We start from the raw sequence: 12,586 nt of genomic DNA, 5'->3' as shown, positions 1-12,586 counted from the left end.
TTTCACAGTTGACCCACCCCTTCTTCAATTTCTCCATTTACTTCCCGATCTCCACATGTTCTTGTCTTGCAGTTACTGTTTTTTGTGCTCTCCTTGATCCTGTCACTGGACTTATGTTTCCTTAGCTGTGGATGAACTGTGGTGGCCTGTCTGCATAGCATAAGAAGACCGTTGAGATTTGGCCATATCGGGTCGATGTTTTTATTTTTTCTATCTGTCTTTTAATATCAGATGGAAGAGTAAAATATAATTAAAGACGAGGGGAGAAACCCCCTATGAAATAAAATAAGATAAAGTAGGAGAGAGGAGAGAAGAGGGAAAGGAGAGCGGGGGGGGGGGGGGGGGAGAGAAAAAAAAAATTTAAAAAAAGGGAGAAGAGAGAAAAGAAAAGGAAAAAAAATGGGGCCAAAGCAAAATAGGCGATCAGGGGACCACTCGTCCTTAAAAATGGGACAGAAGCCACTGGATTCGGCAAAAATTGATCAGTTTCTAAAATCCCCAAGTGTAACTACAAGAACAGGACAAAAAGGGATACAGGATTCTAATGTTAAAAAAAATGTGTGACCGAGAGTGGAAGTATTGGATGACTTCTCCCAGGATGAGGGGGCGGAGAGAGAAGAAGTAAATGCTTTGTCTTGTGCTGAACCTCCTCCACTAAAGGAAATATTGGCTGCGGTTAAACAAAATGGAGAACTGATACAAGATATCTCAATGCAGCTTGGGGCAATCCAGTCGGATGTGGGCCTGATAAGGGACGATGTCACAAAAATACGGGACAGAGTTACAACTACAGAGAAGTTGGTTGGGGTTTTGGAGAGCGAAGCTAAAATATTTAAATCTGAAAATTCCATGTTGCAGATGGAAGTTAACATGCAAAAAAAAAGGTGGTGGATTTGGAGGACAGGTCAAGGAGATGCAATGTGAGAATTCTGGGTTTACCTGAAGGTATTGAGGGAAAAAACACTGTTGAAATAATATAGACTTTAGATGCCTCTAAGGCATTTGACAGGGTCAAGTGGGGATTCCTCTGGAAGATCTTGGAGAAAATGTGATTTGGTTCCAGGTTTATAAATATGATTAAGACTCTGTACAAGTCTCCTAAGGCAAGATTAAATATTAACGGGGGCCTGACAAGGAGTTTCTCTTTGAGTAGAGGAACCCATCAAGGTTGTCTACTCTCCACATTACTATTTCATATCTATATGGAGCCACTTGCTGCTAGGGTCAGACAAGACGCTGAGATTGAAGGAATTGGGACATTAGGAGGAGAAGACCGTATTTCTTTATATGCGGATGATGTACTATTTTTTGTAAATCACACCAATACCTAATTTCCAGGAATTATTTGTATAGTTAATGCCTTTAGTGCGGTCTCGGGCTTTGATATTAACTGGTCAAAAACTATCCTTATGTCGGTAGATAGATGTCAATTTTATAGGGAGGGGCCCTTGAATATCTTGAAGACTGCAAATACTTTGAATATTTGGGTATGATAATATCTCCCAAAATTGAAGATTTCATACAGCTTAATTTGATTCCACTGTTGAGTAAATTGATGTAAAAAATCATGGCATGGTTTCTACTTCCTTTATCTAGAGCTGATAGAATATCCCTAGTGAAAATGGTAATGTTACCCCAACTCCTCTATATCCTTAGGAACTTCCCAATATGGATTGAGGATACGTTTTTAAAATTAATTGAGAGAATTATCAATGACTTACTTTGGGGAAGAAAGCGGGTAAGACTTAAAATGGACTATCTCTGCAAGCCGATGAGATGGGGAGGATTAGACCATTAAACCTTCACTACTTTAAGGGCTATTTCATTGCTTCACAACTATGGTTATATTGTGAATGGGAGAAAAGCCCATTTTGTAGAACCTTGGTTAGGAGTTTTGGATATGATAAAATGTTTACTTTACTTGAGTCTGGGCAATTAAGTAACGCCCAACAGGAGTATAGAGAATTTGGAAAGCTATTTACTAAGTCATGGGGTACTATTAGAGGATGGATGGGAATAAGGGGATCACTTTGATGCACGCCCCTCTGGCATAATTATTATCTACAGGAGCTAGATGAATTAGTGAGGGATCAATACTGGCAAAAAAACAATATCTTTCATCTTGCACAGGTGGTGAGAAATGGAGATATACTTTACCTTTTGGAGTTAGCATGAGGAGAGAATATACACGATGTATCTTGGTTTAGATATTTTCAGTTACGTTCAGCACTTTCTGGTGTAAAGGAAAAGTGGTTGTTTGAAATAGACACATTTACACCTCTGAATGATTTGATGGGGAATTGTGGGCAGAAGGTTAAGATTGCTCAACTTTATAAATGATTAGTTAAAGCACTATTTAATAATACATGCTCCCCCGGGCAAAGGGCTTGGGGTGCGGAGTGTTTAATGACTCAAATGGATGATTGGGAAGATATATTAGCAAATTTAAGATTGTGTCACATAACTTTAATCACGTTGTGGTGCAATTTAATATTTTACATATAATATATGTGGTTTAAGAAATACTTCTAATTGTCCACGTGTGATTGATTCACCGGGGGCTGAACACTTACATATGTTTTGGTCCTGTAGAAAATTAAAAAAATATTGGGGGGCAATTAATTGCTATTTTCAATTCTTGAGTAATAAAGCTAACACATGTATGGTAGAATGTTGGATGTTGGGTGATCTCTCCAAAGTAAAGTGTGACAAGTATAAAAGGACTTTCTTGATTAAAAATAGTGTTTGTGGCAAGACTTTTGATTGCACAAGCTTGGTTTTTCCGAGATACTCCAAGTATGAATTCATGGTTAAATTGGTTAAATTTGGTTACAAAGATCAAAGGATATGAAAATATTCTCTATAAGCAAAGAAATGTTGAGGAGAAATGCAATAGGATATAGGGGATTTGGAATATATACGTTTTCTTGCTCTTACCCCCTTTATTTATCCCCTTATTCCGGATTTTGGGATAGGAGATGCATCGCAAGGACTTAGTTGAAGCCCATTTGGCAGTGATTCCAGCCTCCAGTCTTCTTGGGGATAATGCCAAAATGTTTGCACACCTGGATTAGAGGACATTCTGCCATTCTTCTCTGCAGATCCTCTCAAGCTCTGTCAGGTAGGATGGGGTCAGTGGACATGGGGTCATTTTCAGGTCACTGCAGAGATGTTCGATTGGGTTCAATTGAAGGCTCTGTCTGGGCCACTCTAGGACATTCACAGAGTTGTCCCTAAGCCACTCCTGTGTTGTCTTGGCTGTGTGCTTAGGGTCATTGTGTAACACCCCAGACTGGTGTTACCACTCCTGAACCCTGCTACTGTCTCTATTGGGCTAACACCAATGCCATCTATGTATTTTGTCCAGGTCCTCCACAATGTGCATTCCTAATCTGTTTGCAACTGGTATGTTCATGTAATGTGCCTGGTTCACCAGCAGAGGACAGCAAAGATGGCAGAGAATGGAACTTACCATTCCATTCTAACCCCCCTCTGTAGGGGAGTGGGCTTGTCCTACTTCCTGCAGCAAGGCTGGGGCAGAAGTTCTAGTCAGTAAAGCTTACCCCCTGCTAAGAGAAAGGTGTGCAGGGGCACGTCTCTGCTGGAGGTGCCCACGCCAGTCAGAGCACCTTAAGCTCTGCTGGCCATAGAGGCCAGAGCTTGAAGCCTCAGGAGCCAGGAGGAAAGTTACCTGGCATAACCTAGATTCAGACTACAAAGTGAAGTGCAGCATACAGAAGAAGCTGAATTATACAGCCAGCCTGTCAGTACAGCATAGTCAGATAGAAACAGATATATCAGAGTGGAGTTTGCCTGCCAGTTTCATGCTAAAGCCTTCTGGAACCAAGACAAAGCCTGTAAACCGTTTTGGAGAATGTTTATGCAAAGTAAAGCTGCCATTGAACTTAATCTCAAGGTCTGAACTCCAGTTATGCTTTCATCCCTCAATTACTCCCCCTATTTATTGCTTTGGAGCCTAAGCCTGGGGTCCAGCCATATCCAGGTAGCAGCACCGTGACACACATAAAGAGACATTTTTGGCCGCACTATACCACTCGGCAATTCCTACACCTGGGACGTTATATAGAGGGCCCTAGGGGGAGGCTCCCGTAGAAATTGTCTTGTTGGACAGTAAACTTTTGGTCTAGAGCACACTAGATACGGTTATCATTAAGTATATCTCTGTACTGTGCTCCATTCAGCTTTCCAAAACCCTGACCAGTGTCCTTGCAGCTAAAAAACATCTCCACACCATGATGAAATTTTAGAGCTAAGCCATAGTGACCATTAGGTTCTTGGTTACAGCTCTTGGGGCAGCTCTAGGAAGACTCCTGGTTGTTCCAAACTTCTTCTGTTTAAGAATGATGGAGGTCACTGTTCTCTTGGGAACTTTCAGTGCCACAGAATTTTGTTGTCCCCTTCTCCAGATCTGTGCCTCCACACAATCCTGTTTCTGAGCTCTACAGGCAGTTCTTTTCTCCTCATGGCTTGGTTTTTTCTCTGATATGCATTGTCAACTTTGAGATCTTATATAGACAGGGCTGCAGCTTTCCAAATCATGTCCAAGACTCCAACTAAAGTGTAGAAACATTTCAAAGTTGATTAAGAGAAATGGAAGTGTCAATGAAAAATGTCTGAATACTTATATTCATGTGAAATTTTTGTTTTACCTCTTTTCTGCAAACCGTTCTAAATCTCTGGTTTCACTTTTAGTGCAGATTGATAGAGGGAAGTTATTTTTTTATTTTAGCACAAGGCTACAACATAACAAAATGTGGAAAAAGTGAAAGCTATGAAGACTTTCCAAATGAACAGGGTCCCCGTGTAAGAAAGGTATATAGGCTCCATGCTCGTACCCTGCTCTGTCTGTCTATAGAGATAAGACAATTGCTCAAAATTTGATTTTGTTTCAATTCGGCCAAATCAGTTTCGACTTAGGGCTTAATCAATTCAACAAAAATCAACCATTGGCCAGAAAATTTATGTATGACATTCTGAATTCTCCTAGGAGATAGTCTTTCTCCTTTTTCTTTCTCTTTTTTTTTTTAAACATTTTTTTATTCTTTTTTTTCTCTCTCTTTCTCTCTAAAACTCCAAATCACTAAAACTTTGGATTTGGCTGGAACTCAAATTTTTACTAAATTCAGGTTGAATTTGATTTGTTTCTCTATTCAACTACCAATCCAAAAATAACTGTTAGCTATGGAATTTAATTAGCTCTGGACAAGAAAGAAAGGAACAGGGTCACCTTTTCAAAACCACTCCGTTCCAGCTCCGAGGCTCCCATGTCTGAGTCTTCTACTCCACATTGGCCAGAGTGGTGTTCTCAGACACCACACGATTGCAGAGGTTCAGCAGTCACGTGCCCTTCGCGGAAATTTCAAAGCTGAGGCCAGCACGTGACCACGGATGGGATGTCACACTTCTGGTTGATCAGAGGACAGAAGGAATAGGATTATAGCGCTGGAACAGAGTGGCTTTGAAAAGTTGAGGCTGTTTCTTTCTTGTCCACAATTTCCTGGCATCAGCTTGCTTTTTGGGGATCTGACAACTAGAGATGGCCTTGTGGTTCGCCCGGCGGTCGTTTCGCGGCGAACTTTGCGTGTTCGCGATTCGCCGAACATACGAACATATGGAGTAATTTGCGCCCGCCATATTCTTTTACATTGTGAAGAACTTTGACCCATGTCACATCCATCAGGTGGTACAGGACAGCCAATTGAGACGTTTCAGCACATGGACATACCCCCTACCTCATAAATAAACCTGATCTGGCCGCCATTTTACATTCAGTGTTTTGCCAGTGTAGGGAGAGGTTGCTGTGTGGAGCAGGGACAGGCTGTTAGGGACACCAAACGCTAGCTAATAGGGCCACAAAAGTCATTTTAAGCACTAGTATAGGTGTGCTATCGATGGGTGTGATACACCAGGGATCTCAAGTCTCCCGGAGGTTCAGGGAGTCTCCTGCTATTAGATAGGGCTCCCTGACACATGTGAGACAATATATCCCGGAAAGGTTTACTGATAGCAGAGCAGAGAGATAAGAGAAGTGACAGGACACAGAGTTTAGATTACAGGTTGAATTAACCCATTAGGGTCAAATTGGCTTCTCAAGGAGATTTATATGTTAAAGGCATCCCTCCTTCTGTCTCATTCAGTAGCTATAGAACTATTGAGAGATGTATTTTTTTTAAATACATTTACACATTTAACCCTCCATTTTAATTATATTATTTACCCCAGTGTTAAATTCACACCCCCAGGATGCTTTAATCATATACGTAAATATTATAATTTGGGGCAGGGTAATGAGCCCCGTCCTCCACACCATAGAGCAAAGTGTGCAGATACTGCATATGTTTGGAAAATGTAATAAAAAGTTCGTGAAAAAAAGAAAAAAAAGAAAACCTCCCTGAAATGAGTTTTTGCAGGTTGGGATGTCTGGATACACAGAGGGGTGCGATATACTTATACTTTTATAATGAGTCAAAAACACATAGATCTATATAGTGATCACATGGAAGTCAGGGGCCTAGGGGCTTACTAGGGCCATTTTTATATAGGGTAAGGTTCCGGACGGGGTCGCTCTTATCAGGGCGGCTGGTCTGTGGTTAGACTATCAGGGCCAGAATAGCACCCCCTGTAGGGCAATATCAGGGACAGTTCTTTGTCCACCCTGTCCTTCAATACCACATCATCATCTAGCCCAGGGATGGATGATTTTTGCTTTCCTTCCGGGATTCATCGATGTGCACTGGAACCCCCCGGATTGTGGTAGGACATATGGTTTCTGATTTGGTGCCGCCGAGCACCTGATTTAGTGCCGCCGAGCACTTGTTATTGCCGACCACATCTATGCTTTTTACTTAACTTTAATAATTAAATTTATTTTCATTTTGAGGGATATCTTTTCCATTCACACGTCTGCAAAATGGGTCCTCATCCGTTCCGCAATTTTGCGGAACGGGTGCAGACCCATTCATTTTCAATGGGGCTGGAATGTGTTGTCCGCATCCGTATTTGCGGATCCGCACTTCCGCATCTGTGTTTCGGTTTCCGCAAAAAAATAGAACATGACCTATTCTTGTCCACAATTGCAGACAAGATTAGGCATTTTCTATTATAGTGCCGGCGATGTGCGGTCCACAAATTGCAGAATGCACATTGCCGTTGTCCGTGTTTTGCGGATCCGCAAAACACTTAAGGACGTGTGAATGGACCCTCATAGTAAAATTATTAAAGGTTACGTTTTATCTTCATGTATATTCTGATGGATTGCCTTCCTTGTACAATGTTATAATATACTTTCTATGTTAGAAAGCATATTATAGTGCATTTGTATTGTGCGGCAGTCGTGTGCGGTTCTGCTGCGATACTGCAGGTATATAGAGGGACAAGCCTTATTGGAACAAATAATTTCTACTGGTGTGATATACCAGTCCCCCCCAAAAAAAACTGATTTAAACGGGGTGTTATATACCAATATATTTTCTTTATAGTGCATTTGAGTACTGTATAGTCCATTTGCGCATGCGCGTATGCGAAAATTATATTGCCGATATTTTGCATTGAAATTTTTTTTTCTGGAGATCGCAAATTCGAATAATACATCTGGTATGTCACTGACCATGTTGTGGGACTATTTGCACACTTCTAGTAATTATTTCTTGGCTGCAAATATGAGCTGAAGGTATTTCAGGTTCGCCTGCCATTAAAATGAATGGGACCCGCCGCGAACTTGCGGTTCGCGAACATTTGATCGCGTTCGCGCGATCACGTTCGCGAACCCTCCCAGCAGATGTTCGTCCGTCACTACTGACAACCCTTTAACAAAGAGAATTTCAATTGAGTTCAATGATAAATTCAGCTTTGCTACATCTGTGCAGAGGCTTTATATTATACTTTATAATTCAGATAACGTGCTGCTGATTTAATTATCTGATCAAAACCAAGTGTCTGACATCATACATACCTCGAATAGAAATAAAGAATTTTACATCCAAAACCTTACTTAGAATCTAGGAAGGTTACGCACAGTGTTACCCGCTGCATGGGAACCAGGAAGAATTATTTAGCTCCAGTCCCCACCCTTCACACATTATGCAGCATTATGCAAAGGAAAGCTTTCTCTGTCGCCTGCCTGAACATGTAGAAAGAAATTACATGGTGTTAGTTGGAATACAAAACGGATCTCTTTGTTGTATGTAATTTATTGCATACAGTCTGGCAAATTACTGGAAAACTCAATTAACCCCTTGCTTTCTCACTTTTAAAGTTTAATGCATCCTAAAACAGCAGTCTGAAGGTGTAGTCTGGAGCACCCATTATAACAGCAGTCTGGATGGGTAGTCTGGAGCGCCCCCTATAACAGCAGTCTGGATGTGCAGTCTGGAGCGCCCCCTATAACAGCAGTCTGGATGTGTAGTCTGGAGCGCCCCCTATAACAGCAGTCTGGATGTGTAGTCTGGAGCGCCCCCTATAACAGCAGTCTGGATGTGTAGTCTGGAGCGCCCCCTATAACAGCAGTCTGGATGTGTAGTCTGGAGCGCCCCCTATAACAGCAGTCTGGATGGGTAGTCTGGAGCGCCCCCTATAACAGCAGTCTGGATGTGTAATCTGGAGCGCCCCCTATAACAGCAGTCTGGATGTGTAGTCTGGAGCGCCCCCATAACAGCAGTCTGGATGGGTAGTCTGGAGCTCCCCCTATAACAGCAGTCTGGATGTGTAGTCTGGAGCGCCCCCTATAACAGCAGTCTGGATGTGTAGTCTGGAGCTCCCCCTATAACAGCAGTCTGGATGTGTAGTCTGGAGCGCCCCCTATAGCAGCAGTCTGGATGTGTAGTCTGGAGCGCCCCCTATAACAGCAGTCTGGATGTGTAGTCTGGAGCGCCCACTATAACAGCAGTCTGGATGTGTAGTCTGGAGCGCCCCCTATAGCAGAAGTCTGGATGTGTAGTCTGGAGCGCCCCCTATAACAACAGTCTGGATGTGTAGTCTGGAGCGCCCCCTATAACAGCAGTCTGGATGTGTAGTCTGGAGCGCCCCCTATAACAGCAGTCTGGATGTGTAGTCTGGAGCGCCCCCTATAACAGCAGTCTGGATGTGTAGTCTGGAGCGCCCCCTATAACAGCAGTCTGGATGTGTAATCTGGAGCGCCCCCTATAACAACAGTCTGGATGTGTAGTCTGGAGCGCCCCCTATAACAGCAGTCTGGATGTGTAGTCTGGAGCGCCCCCTATAACTGCAGTCTGGATGTGTAGTCTGGAGCGCCCCCTATAACAGCAGTCTGGATGTGTAGTCTGTAGCGCCCCCTATAACAGCAGTCTGGATGTGTAGTCTGGAGCGCCCGCTATAACAGCAGTCTGAATGTGTAGTCTGGAGCGCCCCCTATAACAGCAGTCTGGATGTGTAGTCTGGAGCGTTCCTATAACAGCAGTCTGGATGTGTAATCTGGAGCGCCCCCTATAACAGCAGTCTGGTTGTGTAGACTGGAGCGTCCCCTATAACAGCAGTCTGGAAGTGTAGTCTGGAGCGCCCCCTATAACAGCAGTCTGGATGTGTAGTCTGGAGCACCCCCTATAACAGCAGTCTGGATGTGTAGTCTGGAGCGCCCACTATAACAGCAGTCTGGATGTGTAATCTGGAGCGCCCCCTATAACAGCAGTCTGGATGTGTAGTCTGGAGCGCCCACTATAACAGCAGTCTGGATGTGTAGTCTGGAGCGCCCCCTATAGCAGCAGTCTGGATGTGTAGTCTGGAGCACCCCCTATAACAGCAGTCTGGTTGTGTAGTCTGGAGCGCCCCCTATAACAGCAGTCTGGATGTGTAGTCTGGAGCGCCCCCTATAACAGCAGTCTGGATGTGTAGTCTGGAGCGCCCCCTATAACAGCAGTCTGGCTGTGTAGTCTGGAGCTCCCCTATAACAGCAGTCTGGATGTGTAGTCTGGAGCGCCCCCTATAACAGCAGTCTGGCTGTGTAGTCTGGAGCGCCCCCTATAACAGTAGTCTGGATGTGTAGTCTGGAGCGCCCCCTATAACAGCAGTCTGGCTGTGTAGTCTGGAGCTCCCCTATAACAGCAGTCTGGATGTGTAGTCTGGAGCGCCCCCTATAACAGCAGTCTGGATGTGTAATCTGGAGCGCCCCCTATAACAGCAGTCTAGATGTGTAGTCTGGAGCGCCCCCTATAACAGCAGTCTGGATGTGTAATCTGGAGCGCCCCCTATAACAGCAGTCTGGCTGTGTAGTCTGGAGCTCCCCTATAACAGCAGTCTGGATGTGTAGTCTGGAGCGCCCCCTATAACAGCAGTCTGGCTGTGTAGTCTGGAGCGTCCCCTATAACAGCAGTCTGGATGTGTAGCCTGGAGCGCCCCCTATAACAGCAGTCTGGATGTGTAGTCTGGAGCGTCCCCTATAACAGCAGTCTGGATGTGTAGTCTGGAGCGCCCCTATAACAGCAGTCTGGATGTGCAGTCTGGAGCGCCCCCTATAACAGCAGTCTGGATGTGTAGTCTGGAGCACCCCCTATATCAGCAGTCTGGATGTGTAGTCTGGAGTGCCCCCTATAACAGCAGTCTGGATGTGTAGTCTGGAGCGCCCCCTATAACAGCAGTCTGGCTGTGTAGTCTGGAGCGCCCCCTATAACAGCAGTCTGGATGTGTAGTCTGGAGCGCCCCCTATAACAGTAGTCTGGATGTGTAGTCTGGAGCGCCCCCTATAACAGCAGTCTGGCTGTGTAGTCTGGAGCGCCCCCTATAACAGCAGTCTGGATGTGTAGTCTGGAGCGCCCCCTATAACAGCAGTCTGGCTGTGTAGTCTGGAGCGCCCCCTATAACAGCAGTCTGGATGTGTAGTCTGGAGCACTCCCTATAACAGCAGTCTGGAAGTGTAGTCTGGAGCGCCCCCTTTAACAGCAGTCTGGATGTGTAATCTGGAGCACCCCCTATAACAGCAGTCTGGATGTGTAGTCTGGAGCGCCCCCTATAACAGCAGTCTGGTTGTGTAGTCTGGAGCGCCCCCTATAACAGCAGTCTGGATGTGTAATCTGGAGCGCCCCCTATAACAGCAGTCTGGATGTGTAATCTGGAGCACCCCCTATAACAGCAGTCTGGATGTGTAGTCTGGAGTGCCCCCTATAACAGCAGTCTGGATGTGTAGTCTGGAGCGCCCCCTATAACAGCAGTCTGGATGTGTAATCTGGAGCACCCCCTATGACAGCAGTCTGGATGTGTAGTCTGGAGTGCCCCCTATAACAGCAGTCTGGATGTGTAGTCTGGAGTGCCCCCTATAACAGCAGTCTGGATGTGTAGTCTGGAGCGCCCCCTATAACAGCAGTCTGTATGTGTAGTCTGGAGCGCCCCCTATAACAGCAGTCTGGATGTGTAATCTGGAGCACCCCCTATAACAGCAGTCTGGATGTGTAGTCTGGAGTGCCCCCTATAACAGCAGTCTGGATGTGTAGTCTGGAGCGCCCCCTATAACAGCAGTCTGACTGTGTAGTCTGGAGCGCCCCCTATAACAGCAGTCTGGATGTGTAGTCTGGAGCACTCCCTATAACAGCAGTCTGGAAGTGTAGTCTGGAGCGCCCCCTATAACAGCAGTCTGGCTGTGTAGTCTGGAGCGCCCCCTATAACAGCAGTCTGGATGTGTAGTCTGGAGCACTCCCTATAACAGCAGTCTGGAAGTGTAGTCTGGAGTGCCCCCTATGACAGCAGTCTGGATGTGTAGTCAGGAGCGCCCCCAATAACAGCAGTCTGGATGTGTAGTCTGGAGTGCCCCCTATAACAGCAGTCTGGATGTGTAGTCAGGAGCGCCCCCTATAACAGCAGTCTGGCTGTGTAGTCTGGAGCACCCCCTATAACAGCAGTCTGGATGTGTAGTCTGGAGCGCCCCCTATGACAGCAGTCTGGATGTGTAGTCTGGAGCGCCCCCTATAACAGCAGTCTGGCTGTGTAGTGTGGAGCGCCCCCTATAACAGCAGTCTGGATGTGTAGTCTGGAGCGCCCCCTATAACAGCAGTCTGGATGTGTAGTCTGGAGCGCCCCCTATAGCAGAAGTATGGCTGTGTAGTCTGGAGCGCCCCCTATAACAGCAGTCTGGATGTGTAGTCTGGAGCGCCCCTATAACAGCAGTCTGGCTGTGTAGTCTGGAGCGCCCCCTATAACAGCAGTCTGGATGTGTAGTCTGGAGCACCCCCTATAACAGCAGTCTGGATGTGTAGTCTGGAGCGCCCCCTATAACAGCAGTCTGGATGTGTAATCTGGAGCGCCCCCTATAACAGCAGTCTGGATGTGTAGTCTGGAGCGCCCCTATAACAGCAGTCTGGCTGTGTAGTCTGGAGCGCCCCCTATAACAGCAGTCTGGATGTGTAGTATAGAGCGCCCCCTATAACAGCAGTCTGGATGTGTAGTATAGAGCGCCCCTATAACAGCTGTCTGGATGTGTAGACTGGAGCGTCCCCTATATCAGCAGTCTGAATGTGTAGTCTGGAGCGCCCCCTATAACAGCAGTCTGGATGTGTAGTCTGGAGCAGCCCCTATAACAGCAGTCTGGATGTGTAGTCTGGAGCACTCCCTATAACAGCAGTCT

The 12,586-nt window shown here is 45.5% G+C and overlaps 1 long non-coding RNA gene across 1 annotated transcript in view; it reads left to right on the top strand.

Moving 5' to 3' along the window:
- Window positions 1-12,586, top strand: part of LOC121004404 — a 31,752-nt gene that overhangs the window by 1,133 nt on the left and 18,033 nt on the right. The gene's annotated exons all lie outside the window — the stretch shown is intronic.

The sequence above is a fragment of the Bufo bufo genome, chromosome 6 (assembly GCF_905171765.1).
Source record: "Bufo bufo chromosome 6, aBufBuf1.1, whole genome shotgun sequence".
Taxonomy (NCBI): domain Eukaryota; kingdom Metazoa; phylum Chordata; class Amphibia; order Anura; family Bufonidae; genus Bufo; species Bufo bufo.
This window is presented reverse-complemented; position numbering and strand designations above follow the sequence as displayed.